Source organism: Protopterus annectens, chromosome 4.part1, assembly GCF_019279795.1.
Source record: "Protopterus annectens isolate FY-2018-M chromosome 4.part1, PAN1.0, whole genome shotgun sequence".
Classification (NCBI taxonomy): domain Eukaryota; kingdom Metazoa; phylum Chordata; order Ceratodontiformes; family Protopteridae; genus Protopterus; species Protopterus annectens.
This window is the reverse complement of record NC_056734.1, coordinates 750,794,053-750,808,078: the sequence shown is the minus strand read 5'-3', so window position 1 is coordinate 750,808,078 and position 14,026 is coordinate 750,794,053. Positions and strand designations below refer to the sequence as shown.

The window sequence follows — 14,026 nt, the reverse complement described above, 5'->3', positions numbered from 1 at the left end:
GAGATCTCCATTAACACGTTCAAAGTTTTAAAACTTCGAACACATGAGTTCAACCATATAGCGTTCAAACTTTTAAAAGTTCGACAATGTAATAGTTAACCGTTCTGACTTAGAATCAGTTTATAAATGCCATTGTTTCTTTTAATTTGTACCTCCTTGATCAACTCTTTGAGAATTGTCTTGGGGTACCCCCTCCTGAGAAACATTTTTCTCAAATTATTACATTCCCTCACAAAGTCTACTTCATTTGATACCATTCTGGCTGCCCTCACTAGTTGCCCCTTCACCACTGATCTTTTTTGGTGAAAGGGGTGGAAGCTAGAAAAGTGGAGGAATGTATTGGAGTAGGTCTCCTTCTTAAAAATTTTGGCAGTATACCGTCTGTTATCCCATTCCTTAGCTGGGTCAATGTCTAAGTAAGTTATTCTGTCTGTACTGTAGTTGGATATAAATCATAAAAAAATCCATGGTACTGCTAAAATAATTAACTAATGTGATAGCCTCACTGTCCTCACCTTTAATTATCGTAAATATGTTGTCCAAAAATCGTGTATAATTATGTATCTGGCTATGGATCTGATTGTTCTTCTTAATGAATTCTCCCTCTCAATATGCTATCAATAAATTGATGAAGCTGGCCCCACACAATTTTCTGGAGATAATATTTATTGTCAAATACAATGTAGTTGTGGCTCAAAATAATATCTAGGAGATCTTGTACCAAAGAGAACTTTTGTATTAGAGGATTTGATTTTTTATAGATTTTTATACTTGATTGTTAAATTTTAGTCATGTTTTATGTTTTTATAAGGAATAAGAGATTTAACTATTCAGAAGCTTGTATCATAGTAATGGTTATGTTAGGGTTCACAATTGTTTAATTAAGGAGGAGGTAGTATTAATTAGCTGAGGATGAACGCATGACTACTTATAAGTTAAATAAAAGGAAGGAGACCTACTCCAATACATTCCTCCACTTTTCTAGCTGCTCCCCCTTTCACCAAAAAAGATCAGTGGTGAAGAAGCAACTAGTGAGGGCAGCCAGAATGGTATCAAATGAAGTAGACTTCATGAGGGAATGTAATAATTTGAGAAAAATATTTCTCAGGAGGGGGTACCCTGAGACACTTCTCAAAAATTTGATCAAGGAGGTACAAATTAAAAGAAACAACAGCATTTATAAACTGATTCTAAGCCAGAACAGTGTCCTTAGTCCCACCACTAATATAGCAGTTAGTAAAGAAAATGGCATTTACAAATATACCTCATGCAGTTTTATTTCACCTTACAGTTTGAATGCCACAGACATCTGTAATATTATATACAAAAATTGGGAATTAGTTAAAACATTAGTCATCTATTAGGCACAAGTTAAATTTCACACCACAAATTGTATTTAAAAGGGGCCAAAACTTTAAAAATCTCTTAGAAAGGAATCTTACACCATCAATTCTGAGGCAACGCATGTTTAAGTGTGGTATGTGTAAGTATTGTAAATTTATGGATATCAGCCAGAACTTCTTGGTTAATGGAAGAAAGTATTCCACTAAGCAAAGGTTAGATTGTCAATCATGTACGGTAGTGTATCTTGCTCAGTGTCAACAGTGCCCAGGCTTCTATATTGATAAAACCAATAGAAGACTGCGGGAATATGTATATGAACATCTTTACAATATCAGTAGATGCAAACGTGAAAATGCCCTAGCTAGACAGATTACTGAGTTTCCAGATCATAATTTCAAGTTTAGGGCAATAGACCAGGTTTCAATAGGCTTGAACTACTATGGCAACTACGGACCAATGTTTGTCACTTTCCAGGCCTAAATGAGATAAATTAAATTCTTTGTATTTTAAAATTAAAAAGCTTGATGAGATAACCAAAGCATAATGTAACACACACTCATACATCGAAGTTCCATTAAGTCAGCATGTTGAAAACTTTTGTATTGGAGGATTTGATTTTATATGGATTTTTATACTTGATTGTATTTTAGTCATGTTTTATGTTTTTATTGGAATAGGAGATTTAACCAGTCAGAAGACTGTATCATACTTATGGTTATGTTAGGGTTAACAATTGTTTAATTAAGGAGGAGGTAGCATTAATTAGCTGACGATGAACACACAACTACTTATAAGTTAAATAAAAGGAATCATTTTTATATTTGATTTTGTCTGAAGAAGTCCCACAACTAAGTGAGACGAAAAGCACTTAATAAAATTGTTTGGTGTGAGCTCTCATTGGTCCTGGCAGTCTTTTGTGGTATTATTTTGTGTGTGTGTGTGTGTGTGTGTGTGTGTGTGTGTGTGTGTGTGTGTGTGTGTGTGTGGAGGTGTCCTGGCTGTGATGGTGATGTGTGGGTGTGTTTGTATGCACACAGTCATGATATGTGGCTGCCCTACACAGGGGTATGTTGGACAGATGTGGACTGTACATGACAGGGCATACATTTCACCGTCTCCAGCCATGGGCATGTGAACTGGTCTTGGCAGGGGTCCCACTGGCACCACCAGGCCTAAGACCAGATGCAGTACTACTCCCCAATGGTGACTGCTGTCTGCTGGATCCGTGTCCCTGACAGGACCAGCCAGGACTACATGCCCATGGCCTGCTCCATTGTGGTGTGGACACCATCCGCCCTTAAGTAGTGCTGATGGTACTGCCACTACAGTTGTGTGAAGGTGCATGCCCACATGGACTCTCAGCTGATGTTGGTGCTGACCTATGCCCACGTGGCTGACACCCATCTCCCATCACCCGCTGCAGCACATACATACCGTGGTCGAGGATTGCCAAGGTCTCACTCCAGCATCTATTCATGACCTCAGTATTTTGACATGTGGCCTCAACAAGGTCATATGTCTTGTCACGTAAGCTAGGAAGAGTTGCATCCAAGACCCTGAGTATTTGTCTGGTGTTGCATTCATTACGTGCCTGTGCATCCATGACAGCCTGAAACATGTGTCTGGTGACTCCTGCTGTGGCACTTATGATAGCAGCTTGATGGGTAGCAGTCTTCCTTTGAGCACACCTGTCCAGCCGCCTGTGTGGGACCTCACCTGCACTCTAGCTATGGCTAGTGTCTACACTAACACTTGCCATAGTCACCACACTAGCCTGTTCCATGCCACCACCTGCCAACTGTCCATTATCTGTGGCTGCTGGGGATGGGGTATATGTGGGCATTGTGACGGTATGCGTGGGCATTGTGACTGTGTGCGGGGACATTGTGGACGAATGTGGGATGCCAACCGGTGGCACAGATTCAGCCCCTGACAACCCCACCTGTGCCTCACTAGGACCACCATCATTGTCAGAGTCTGTAGAGACACTGACATGAGATTCTGAACAGGATGGACCACGACCACCATGTTCACCTGTGATGGGAAGACAACATATGTAAATTATTACCTGCACTATAAGGTTTACTGATATACACTCACACACACACACACACACACACACACACACACACACACACACACACACACACACACACACACTCACACAAAATGCACACATGGACACACACACACACACACACACACACACACACACACATATAGGTGAGGTGGCACAAAGGCATTACACAGACCTCACAATAGCCAACTGGTGACATTCACGACACACAGTCAGACTCCTCTGGACAGGCCCTCAACATCATGCAATGCAACAATTTCCACTTAATGTTACTACTAATATACACCTCTGGGATACATGAGTAGTGTTAGTAGGTGATGGGCCTTCAACTGGCACACACTGTACCCATGTACACATTATTGCTGTTCACCTGTATAGCACAGTGGCATCTCCTATAGAATATACCTCTCAACTGTACAGAGTTTCACTGAATGTCTAGATGTGTGGTTCATATTTTTGGTCTGTTCCTCATAAATCTTCTGCTTGTCTGACACAATACTGGGATGATCTGAGGATTAGCATCACTAATTAATGACATAATTTGAGCTGCAGACTTCAAAACCTGCAGTAAATGTATGTTAAAACAAATCCGGTTACTCTAACAACTTTCTAAGCTTACAGTGGATATAATAAGTGTACACACCCCTGTTAACATGCCAGGTTTTTGTGATATATAACATGAGACCACAGAAATCATGTCATAACTTTTCTCATCTTTAATGTAACCTATAATCTATGCAATCCAATTAAAGAACATACACATCGGTTAGGGGTAACATATAGTAAATGAAATACACACAATAGGTTGGTTATATGAGTGTGCACATCCTTACACTATTATTTTGTTAAAGCACCTTTTGATTTAATTTCAGCATTCAGTCCTCTTGGGAAGGAGTATATCAGCATGGCACATATTGACTTGGCAATATTTGCATACTCTCCCTTGCAAAAGCTCTCCAACTCTGTCAGATTGTGAAGGCATCTCTTGTGCACAGCTCTCTTCAGGTCACCCCACATATTTTCTATTATATTGGATGTAGGTGTGGGCTCTGGCTGGGCCATTCCAAAATATTGAATGTCTTCTGGTGAAGCCATTCTTTTGTTGATTTGGATGTATGGTTTGGGTCATTGTCATGTGGAAAGGTGAAATTCCTCTCCATCTACAGCTATCTAGCAGACACCTGAAGATTTTGGGCCTAAAGGGACTGATATTTGGAACTGTTCATAATCCCCTCCACTGTGGCTAAAGCTCCAGGTCCAGCATATGAACAGCAACCATAAAGCAGGATACTATAAAAATAAAAACCTTGGGTACAGGAACGTGAGGGCTTGTAAAACTCAACACTGCTTGTTTGCAAAGTCACAAAAATACTGCATTCCTCTGCAGACACCAGCAAGTAGTACTAAGCAGCAATGGCAAATAAAAAGCAAAACCAGAAAGCAGTCCACAACGTCCAAAACGATAAAAAACCTTCTTTTGCTTTTACAAGCCCTCACGTTCCTGTACCCAAGGTTTTTATTTTTATGCTACATGTTTTAACAGGAACGTGGTCTCTCTGTGCTTGCCTTTTATTCTTGATAAAGCAGGATACTGCCATCACCATGCTTCACTGTGGGGATGGTGTTCTCTTGGTGATGTGCAGTGTTGTTATTGCACCAAACCTTTTGGAATTGTGGCCAATCAGTTCAACCTCAGTCTCATTAGACCATAACACATTTTCCCACATGCTTTTGGGAGACTTGATGTATTGTTTTTCAGAATTTATCCAAGCCTGGATGTTGTTCTGTGTGAGATAAGGCTTCCATCTTCCAACCCTACCCCGACATATGGAGAATACAGGAGATTGTTGTTACATGTAGTAGACAACCAGTACTTGCCAAAGATTCTTGCAACTCCTTTAGTGTTGCTGTAGGTCTCCTGGCAACCTTCCTAACCAGTTTTGGTATTGTCTTTTAATCAAGTTTGGAGGGACGTCCACTTCTTTGCAATATCACTGTTGTCCCATATTTTCTCCACCTTGTTAGCTGTCTTCACCATGTTGCATGGTGTATGCAATGCTGTGGAAATGTTTTTGTTCCCTTCTCCGGGCTGATACTTTTCAACAATGAGATCCCTTTGATGCTTTATAAGCTCTCTGCAAACCATGGCTGTTGCTGGAGCAGGTAACTGAGTAAATGTCAGGAAAAGCCTAGTAGGACAGCTGACCGTTATTTGTTGTTAATCAAAGAGTCTCTGTAATTGATGGCAGGTGTGTACCCAAGAAGACATACTGCTGTAATTAAATCAAACGTGGCTTCAACAAAGTATTAGCTTCAGGCTGTACACACTTAGGCGTTTAGCTTATTGTATGTTTTTTTATTTTTCATACTTGTTCCCCTAACAGATTTCTTTGTTTTTCAATTGAATTGTACACGTTATAGGTCACATTAAAGGTGGGAAGAGTTGTGTTTTATTGTGGTCACATTTTTGTATATCACAGATACCTGGCATTTTAACAGGGGTGTGTACACTTTTTATATGCACTGTATAAGAGTACTTTTAAAATATGTCCCTAGTTTTGGCCCTTTGTCCACCCATTTTGTTAGTCTTTGTCCAGATTTCTTGCATTTACAGGTTGTGATGTATGCTACAGATATGTTACATCTCCTGAAAATACGCCCCTGTGAAGACCACTTTGATGCAATGCAGTTAACCCCACCACAAGTGAACATGCACAAATCGCAATATGGCTAAGAGTAACAGTTGTGTGCATGATAAAATGCATGATCTTAACATGTCTGGGGTATTGGTGAGCCACAACAGGACAATACCATACTCACTGGCTTCAGGCTGCTGTCCCACATCCAGACCAGAGGTACCTATCTAGTTGTGGGGGAGAGATATTGTCAGCAGACTCACATGTGGCATTGGTACAAGATGAATGCTACTTTTCTGCACATGTACAGTACAAGCTCTGATACTACACAATTTGCTGTGCTTCACCATCGATGTGCATTTGTGTGCATTACAAAACCCCACCCACAAATGCAGTTTGACCTGACATATGCATCTAGATACTCTACTGAAGCCAGTATGACTGCTACAGTATTCAACTTGATGTGCACTGGGGCCTTACCTGGATGCTCCTAGCCTGTTGTCTGGGTGCCACCCACCTCCACGACTTGTGTGTGTGTGTTGACTTTGCTGGCATGTGGTGGCTGCCCCAAGGTTGACAATGAGCTCCTCTATTGGTGTAAGTGGGGCCTGTTTAGCAAGACCCCCACCTGTGGCGGGATGGTCGCTGGTCACGGCAGCAGCCCTTTGCCAGGCATGGCGTATCAAGTCAGTTGCCCAATGCTTGACTTGATTGCATCTATGGTGGCCCAAGTTGTTTACTCTGTGGACAAGCTCATCCCACAGGGTGGTCTGCTCCCGCAGATTCTGTTGGCTACGGCCAACCATCTTTCCATTGTGCTGTATAATTATATCGGTAATGGCCACAGTTTCAGTTGCAGAGTATACTGGCTGTGTTGCATGCTGTATTTCACCTGGAAGACATAAACAGGGAAACACATCACAGGACCTCATACATTGGTCAACATTATTTACATAACCTGCATATCAACATTGACTAGCATTAGCCACCACTTACTACCACATCATACCCCTGTCATCTATCAGCACAGTATATACTTGCATTGCACTTCTGGTCCTGATGTTTCATGTTCCCCCCAATGAAGGCCAGTAAATTGCATAATCCACCATTCATCATTCACCTTTGTGTAGAGGGATGACAGTGGCCATCTTCCTTGCAGATGTGGTGTCAATGGTGCTCAAGCATTGCTTGCATACAGTGTGTAATGGAGCTGGGAGCATATGCCTGAGTTCATGTAGGATGCAGACAGGGATGTTATCAGGTCCCATGGAGACTTACTTTTGTTGCCTTTGATTAGGCATTATGGACCTGCTCCCTGATGATGAGGGGAGGGGTGCAGGTGCTGTGCATATCCACCTATATGGATGGTGGGACAGGAGGGCGATGTTTTCCCTTAACCAGTCTGCAGCGGGATGGTTATAGCCATGGTGTGTCTGTATGTGGTGTGATTGACCACCAGTACAGGGTGGGTTGTGTTGTTGCCTCTGAGATTGAAAACATATGTGAAGACGGCCTTGTGATTGGCCTTGGTGGATGTGTCCAATTTGTACTCATAGTTAGCCTTACAGTAATTCACCTGTGACCCTATATGCTTGTTCAGACACAGGATGACTTGCTTCCAAGTTTGTGCTGCTCCTACTTGGCCCTGTACAGCCAATATAGCAACCAATTATGTGGTATGTGTATTGCTGCTGTCCAGCAAAGGGGATTACTCTACCTTGGCGGAGGCATGTTTTACAAGTCAGGTATTGCTGAGTCCATACAGCTATGTAGCTGCTCATATAGCTGTTTGTAGTAGGCATGGGCACAAGGTCATAACACAGTTGGACACCTCAATTTTCAACCTGATAATCATGCTTATTCTAGTACCCATGTCTGTGTCAGGGCAATGCAACAACCAGTAGCTGTGGAAATCTATGTCTGTTGGATGCAGTGAAACTAAGATTACACATGTGTACAACATGTACAGCTTCTTTACCTGATGTTTTGCATCTCATGTCTGTTGTTTTGAGGCTTCCAGCTTCACCTACTCATATATACATGTGCACAGGTAATACCTGATATACATTTCTGTTCCATGTCAGTATGGCACACTGTATTTACACTCTTGCTGCTCAGTCATACCTCTCAACCTGTTAGAGCATGACATCTAGAAGATGACACACATAAATGGGGGCAATGGCCCAAAATTAGTGACACTTTATTATTATTGCTGTAACACACTTAAGTCAGATGATAGCACAGTAGGCTTTGCATTCACAGAAATACCCTGGAGGATGTCCGACACTGATATGTATGCTATTATGTTCTAATGTCAGTCTTCACAGATTTGCCAATGATTTGCCAGATATAACACAACTCTATGTATAAATGACTACAAATATGAGGCACACATATGGTCAGTGTGCATAACACTGGATAGTTGAATGTTATGAGCTCAGGATATCACATGCAGTTCATCAGACACATCTGTGACAGTAGTTTACTATGCACATACCCTGCATATGTCTCTTAGATTTGCTAAACAAATGTGTATCATAGTTGTATTCACAAGTAACATATGGATATTTACAACATCCCACTAGCTGGCCTAGCACTGTCACAGTCAGTATTGTTCAACAGACACTCCAGTAGTAGTCATATTTGAGCCGGTGATTCAGGGGCCTGAGCTGTGATCTATGTCACTGCAGACAGACCCAGATGCTATGGCCATAGATGCTGATCAGCAATATATCAGTACAGCAAGTCCTGTTGAGACATATTTGTTTAACATCCTGCTTCCCATTATTGCATACCCCCACTGCATTCCACTACATGCTTACTTGTTTGAAATACATTTTCCCCCAAGTATTGTTGGTTTCTGTTTCTGTCTTTGTCCCTATCTCTGTCTCTGTCTCTATCTCTGTCTCTCTCTGTCTACACATGTAGAGGTATATACCTGTTTTGCATAGGCAGCAGCTTACCTTTTGTAGTTAATGCTCATGAGCAGGTGATGGTCTGTGCATCAGTCAGTGGCCCCACTTGCTAACTACATGCAGAACAGCTGTGTTGTTATTCCTATAGCCAATGGCATTGCCACACACTCCTATAATTCAGTACTTCATGTGGGCATTGCCCCTTTTCCTTACCTGTGAGGTGGACATCATGGAGGTGTGTGGATAACAGCATCACAGAGGGTAGTTGTAAATACCTCTTACAACGAAATATGTGGAGATAGCCCAACAAAATGGGGGAGAAGGTTCCAGACTTAGGGACAGAATGTGAGTATTATTGTTATACAGTTGGATTAATGCTAGTTTAACAGGGTTTGTGTAGATATGGATTTTCTGTATGATTTTAAGTCTGACAGTGTTTTGTGGTTGACATAATTCTCAACTGTAGGGCTAGCCACAGAATGTCCAGAGGTTTGACTCTTATGTTTGGTCTGTTCCTCAGACAGTTTTTGTCCTTGGGAAATTAGTAGCATACTCTGGTGATTGCAGTCAGTAAATTCTAACATCCATTTGTGTTTCTGACTTCATATCCATCAGAAAAGATATGTTACAACAAACCCTGTAACACCAGCAACGTTTTCAGTTTATAACAGCAATATTTCAAATATTCCCCTGTTTTTGGGCCTCTGTCCTCCATTTGTGTTTCTGACTTCATATTCATCAGAAAAGATATGTTACAACAAACCCTGTAACACCAGCAACTTTTTCAGTTTATAACAGCAATATTCCAAATATTTCCCTGTTTTTGGGCCTCTGTCCCCCAATTATGTCAGGCTTTGTCCAGATGTCATGCAGTAAGAGGTTGATAGTTATGGTATATCATTATTTAGTGCCTTCATTCCTGATATCACCCCAGTGATGTAGCAGAATGGCAGACATGTTATGATGAAGAGGCCATATATATGAAGACAAAGCCTGGACATTCTGTGGGAATCTGTACAGTTGAGAGGTCTGTGTATGTCTGGTGATTGTTAACAGACTGTCAGGACTGTGTAGCAGTGTGTGTAAATGTTAGTTGGGCTGTGTAGGGGGGGTAGATGTAAGTGTCATGGCTCCTCTTCTATCTGACTGTGCATGTTGCTCCAGTTTCTGGTAGTCTATTGGCTGTATATGTTTGTAGGAGCAGATTGAGACATGTCTCATTCCACCTCAGGATTCCTACTACACTGTGATTTGGGACACTATATGTAGGGGTAGTGTGTGAGTGGCAAACATGATATTTTTGTTCACACAGTTGTTATCCTCTAGTGTTCATTTGGCTTACCAGTATGTCACTGTGACTGTGGTGAAATCGGTTGTGGGTATGCACTTTCATGCCGGTGTCTGATTTTCACTACTGTTACATCCCGGTAGTGCCTGATATATTTGCAAATGCATGTGTAATTCCCCATAGCTGATTTGGGGTACTGTTGTGTCAGTCTGACTGTAGTTTGGACGGTGCTTGGTGACATGCTTAGCAGCTCAGTGTAGTTTCATAATGTCATGTTATGTCCAGATATGTGTGGGATGTCCAGTTGTCTGGCTCATATCTTTGGTCTGGTCCCCATAAGTGTTGGTTATTTTGTTGCTAGGCAGAACAGTGGCTGATGGGGACAGTGGGATTAAAGCAGCTTTAAGTGGGTTTGCATGGGTTTGTGTGATGCTAAGTGATGCCAAGATATGGTTAGCTGTAGAGATGCTTAATCCATTTTGGCTTCACTTAGCATCATGCAAACTCGCTTACTTCCATGTACTCCCTCTTACACCCACTCTAATTTCTTTAAAAGAAAAGAAAAAGGGGTGATAGGAAAGTGGTGAAAAAGGGGCACACAGAGGGAAAACAATATGAAAGGTAGCTAGGGAAGTGCAGGATGGATGTAGGGAAGGTCCATAGCTGTCCATTTCTTAAACAGCAACAGCTGTGCATTTGTACAGAATTTGGAGGTGAATTTGGACACTCAGACCCCAGAGAGAGGTGTGAAGACAACAGAAAAGTGTTGCCAAGCCAGTTGGACTGGATTACATGTGTCCAGTGGACACGTGTGTGAAATGGACAGCTATGTATGGGGCAATATTTTTTTGGGGAGAGATGCCTTTTTTTAAGGTGAGAATGGGATGTTGGGGAAGGATTGTAGGTATGTCTTGAGAGATAGTTTGGGTAGGGGGACAGAAAAGACAGCAGACAGGGGTGGTGTATGACACATGTGGGGTAAACACCTTGGACGGTGAGGGTGTTTGGGAATCAGAGACCCCTGAGGCCCCATATGGATATAGTGGGACTGACATCCCCACCCACAGGCAGTCACAACTGCACCTTCACAGCTCTGATGGTGGCTGTGCTTGGGGCTGGACAGGAGGGGCAGCCTGCCCCTCAAGGTGTGCCAGGTGACCCTCCATCTGGCACAGCTGGCCACCCAACTCAGAGAGGATGACACTGCACACCACACCACAGAACTGATGGCAGATGACTGGTTCATCTCCATGCCTGCTCCCAGGGGGAGGCCGGGCCCCATCTCCTTTGTGGTTCCACCCAAAGGTGGTGCAGGGCCTGCAGAAGATGAAGCTCCAGGGTGGGTCTCAGACATGCTGAGGCTTGATGCCACAGCCAGATGGGGTGGGACAGGTGGATCCGCTGGGATCGGGCTTTTCAAACATACTATGGTGTTGAAGTTTTCCAAGATATATTGGTTAGTCATGAACAAAACATTTCAATATTAGTTTTAACAACATGCATGGGTATTCCAATTAACCCAAAAGAACAGATGTGAAACAATGACATAGTAAACAGAACACATGCATAAATGGAACAACAGCAAGCATTGTAACAGCATGCCAGTAACAATGACAGCAACAGGCTGCCAGCAGTGGTATTTGAACAAGGTATGTTAACATGCAACCATTAATTATATGAACAATAACGGGACACATGTTCCAACATTAGGTTTTGTAAAAATATACCTGTAGTATATAAATAATGTCGGCATCCTACAGGACAAGGTGCGCTTGCATTTACATGGGTTTCATGGTAAGACACCTATCTCCTGTTAGAGCAAGACATCTGCACCAAGGCACACATCAGTGGTGGGCAAAGGTCAGTAAATAGTGTCACTTTATGAATATAGCTGAAACACACTTATTTTTCAGTAAAGATGGTGTCACATTCACAGGTCTACTCTGCAAGATATGACATCTGTCAATCAAATGTATGCTAATATGTTATGACTTCAGTCTTTAATGGGTTGCCAGTGATGTGCCAGAGAGTACACAGCTGTCTGAGGCTTTGACTACAAATATGAGCAGACATGTGGTCAGTCTGCAAAACTCTGGACAGTTGTCAGGTATGGGCTCAGTATATCACATACAGTTCAACACACATATCTGCACCTATTGTGTAGTATGCACATACCCTATTTACATCTCTTACATTTGTAAGACAAGCATATGTATCAGAGTAGCATTCACAAGTTACATATGAATAATTACAACATCCCAGGTAGCTGGCCTAGCAGTGACACACAGTACTGGACAACAGACACTCCAGTAGTAGTTATACATGAGATGACCTTTGCTGGGGTGACTCAGGGGCCAGAGATGTGCTCCATGTCAATGCAGACAGGGCAAGCAGGAATGGCCATAGGTGCCAGACAGCAGCATGTGAGTCCAGCAGGTCTTGTTGTGGCCTAGTGTTTAATGTTCCATTTGATATCATTGCATCCCCCCTTCTGCATTCCATTACAAGCTTACATGATTGACATCCCTGTTATAGAGCTGAAGAGTTTTCTCACAACAATGCAAATGGTTAGGTTTGTGTAGTCACAGTCTGTCTTTGTGTAGATGGATCGTGACATCTGTTACATAGGCAGCAGCTTGCCTTTTGTAGGTACTGCTCATGAGCAGGTGATGGCCTCCCACTTGCTACTTGCATCCAGAGCAGCTCTGTTTTCTTTCCATTTGCCAATGCCATAGCAAAACAGTGCTGTAATTACATCCTTCTTGTGGGATTTTCCCCTTTTCCTTGCCTGTGTGGAAAACATCATGGAGGTGTGGGTGCTACAGCTCCACAGACAGTAGGTGGGAATACCTCTCATGATAGGACGTGTGGAGACAGCCCAACAACATGGGGGACAAACCTCCAGAATTGGTTGATTGAAAGTCAGTAGTGCTGTTATACACATAGAGGGTTTCTAGATTAACTGGGGTTTGTCTGGACATGCATTTTCTGCGTGACTTGACATCTGCAAGTGATATGTCTCTGACATACCTCTCAACTGTCCTAATGTCCACAGAATGCCCAGAGGTTTGCCTGTTATATTTGGTCAGTTCCTCAGACAACGTCTGTTTTTGTGGAATCAGTAGGATAATGTAAGGCTTGTAGTCAGTAAGTGTTGACATCCATTGGTGTTTCAGACATCATATCCTTCAGGGATGTTATGTTTCAACAAAGCCTGTGACACCAGCAACTGTTTCAGTTTGTAACACCATTATGTGAGATATGTTCCTCTTTCTGGCCCCCTGTCCCTAAGTATGTCATGCTTTGTCCAGATGTCTTGCAGAAAGAGGTTCAGATGTATGTTATATCATTATTTAGTGACTGCACTCCAGGTATCATCTCATTGACGTAGCAGACTCCTGAAAGTGGTATGTGGCAGTGACCATGAAAGTGGTCTCACACCCTGGACATTCTGTGGAAATCTGTACATATGAGAGTTATGTATGTCTGGCCATTGTGAACAGACTGCCAAGACTGTTTAGCAGTGTTGTGTGTATTTGTTTGTTGGGCTGAGTAGGGAGAGTAGCAGATGTGAGTGTCATAGATCCTTTTTGTATCTGACTGTGCATGCTGCTATGGATGCTGGTGGTCTATCAGGTGTGTATGTTTGTAGGGGCAGACTGAAACATGTCCTGTAACACCTCAGGATTCCCAGTGCACTGTGAGATGGGCCAGTATATGTCGGTGTAGTGTGTGATTAACAATCAGGATAAGTTTGTTCAGTCAT

General features: G+C 42.4%; 1 protein-coding gene across 1 annotated transcript in view; it reads right to left on the bottom strand.

The window, feature by feature from the left end:
• Nucleotides 1–14,026, bottom strand: part of LOC122801294 (extracellular calcium-sensing receptor-like) — a 246,657-nt gene that overhangs the window by 82,709 nt on the left and 149,922 nt on the right. The gene's annotated exons all lie outside the window — the stretch shown is intronic.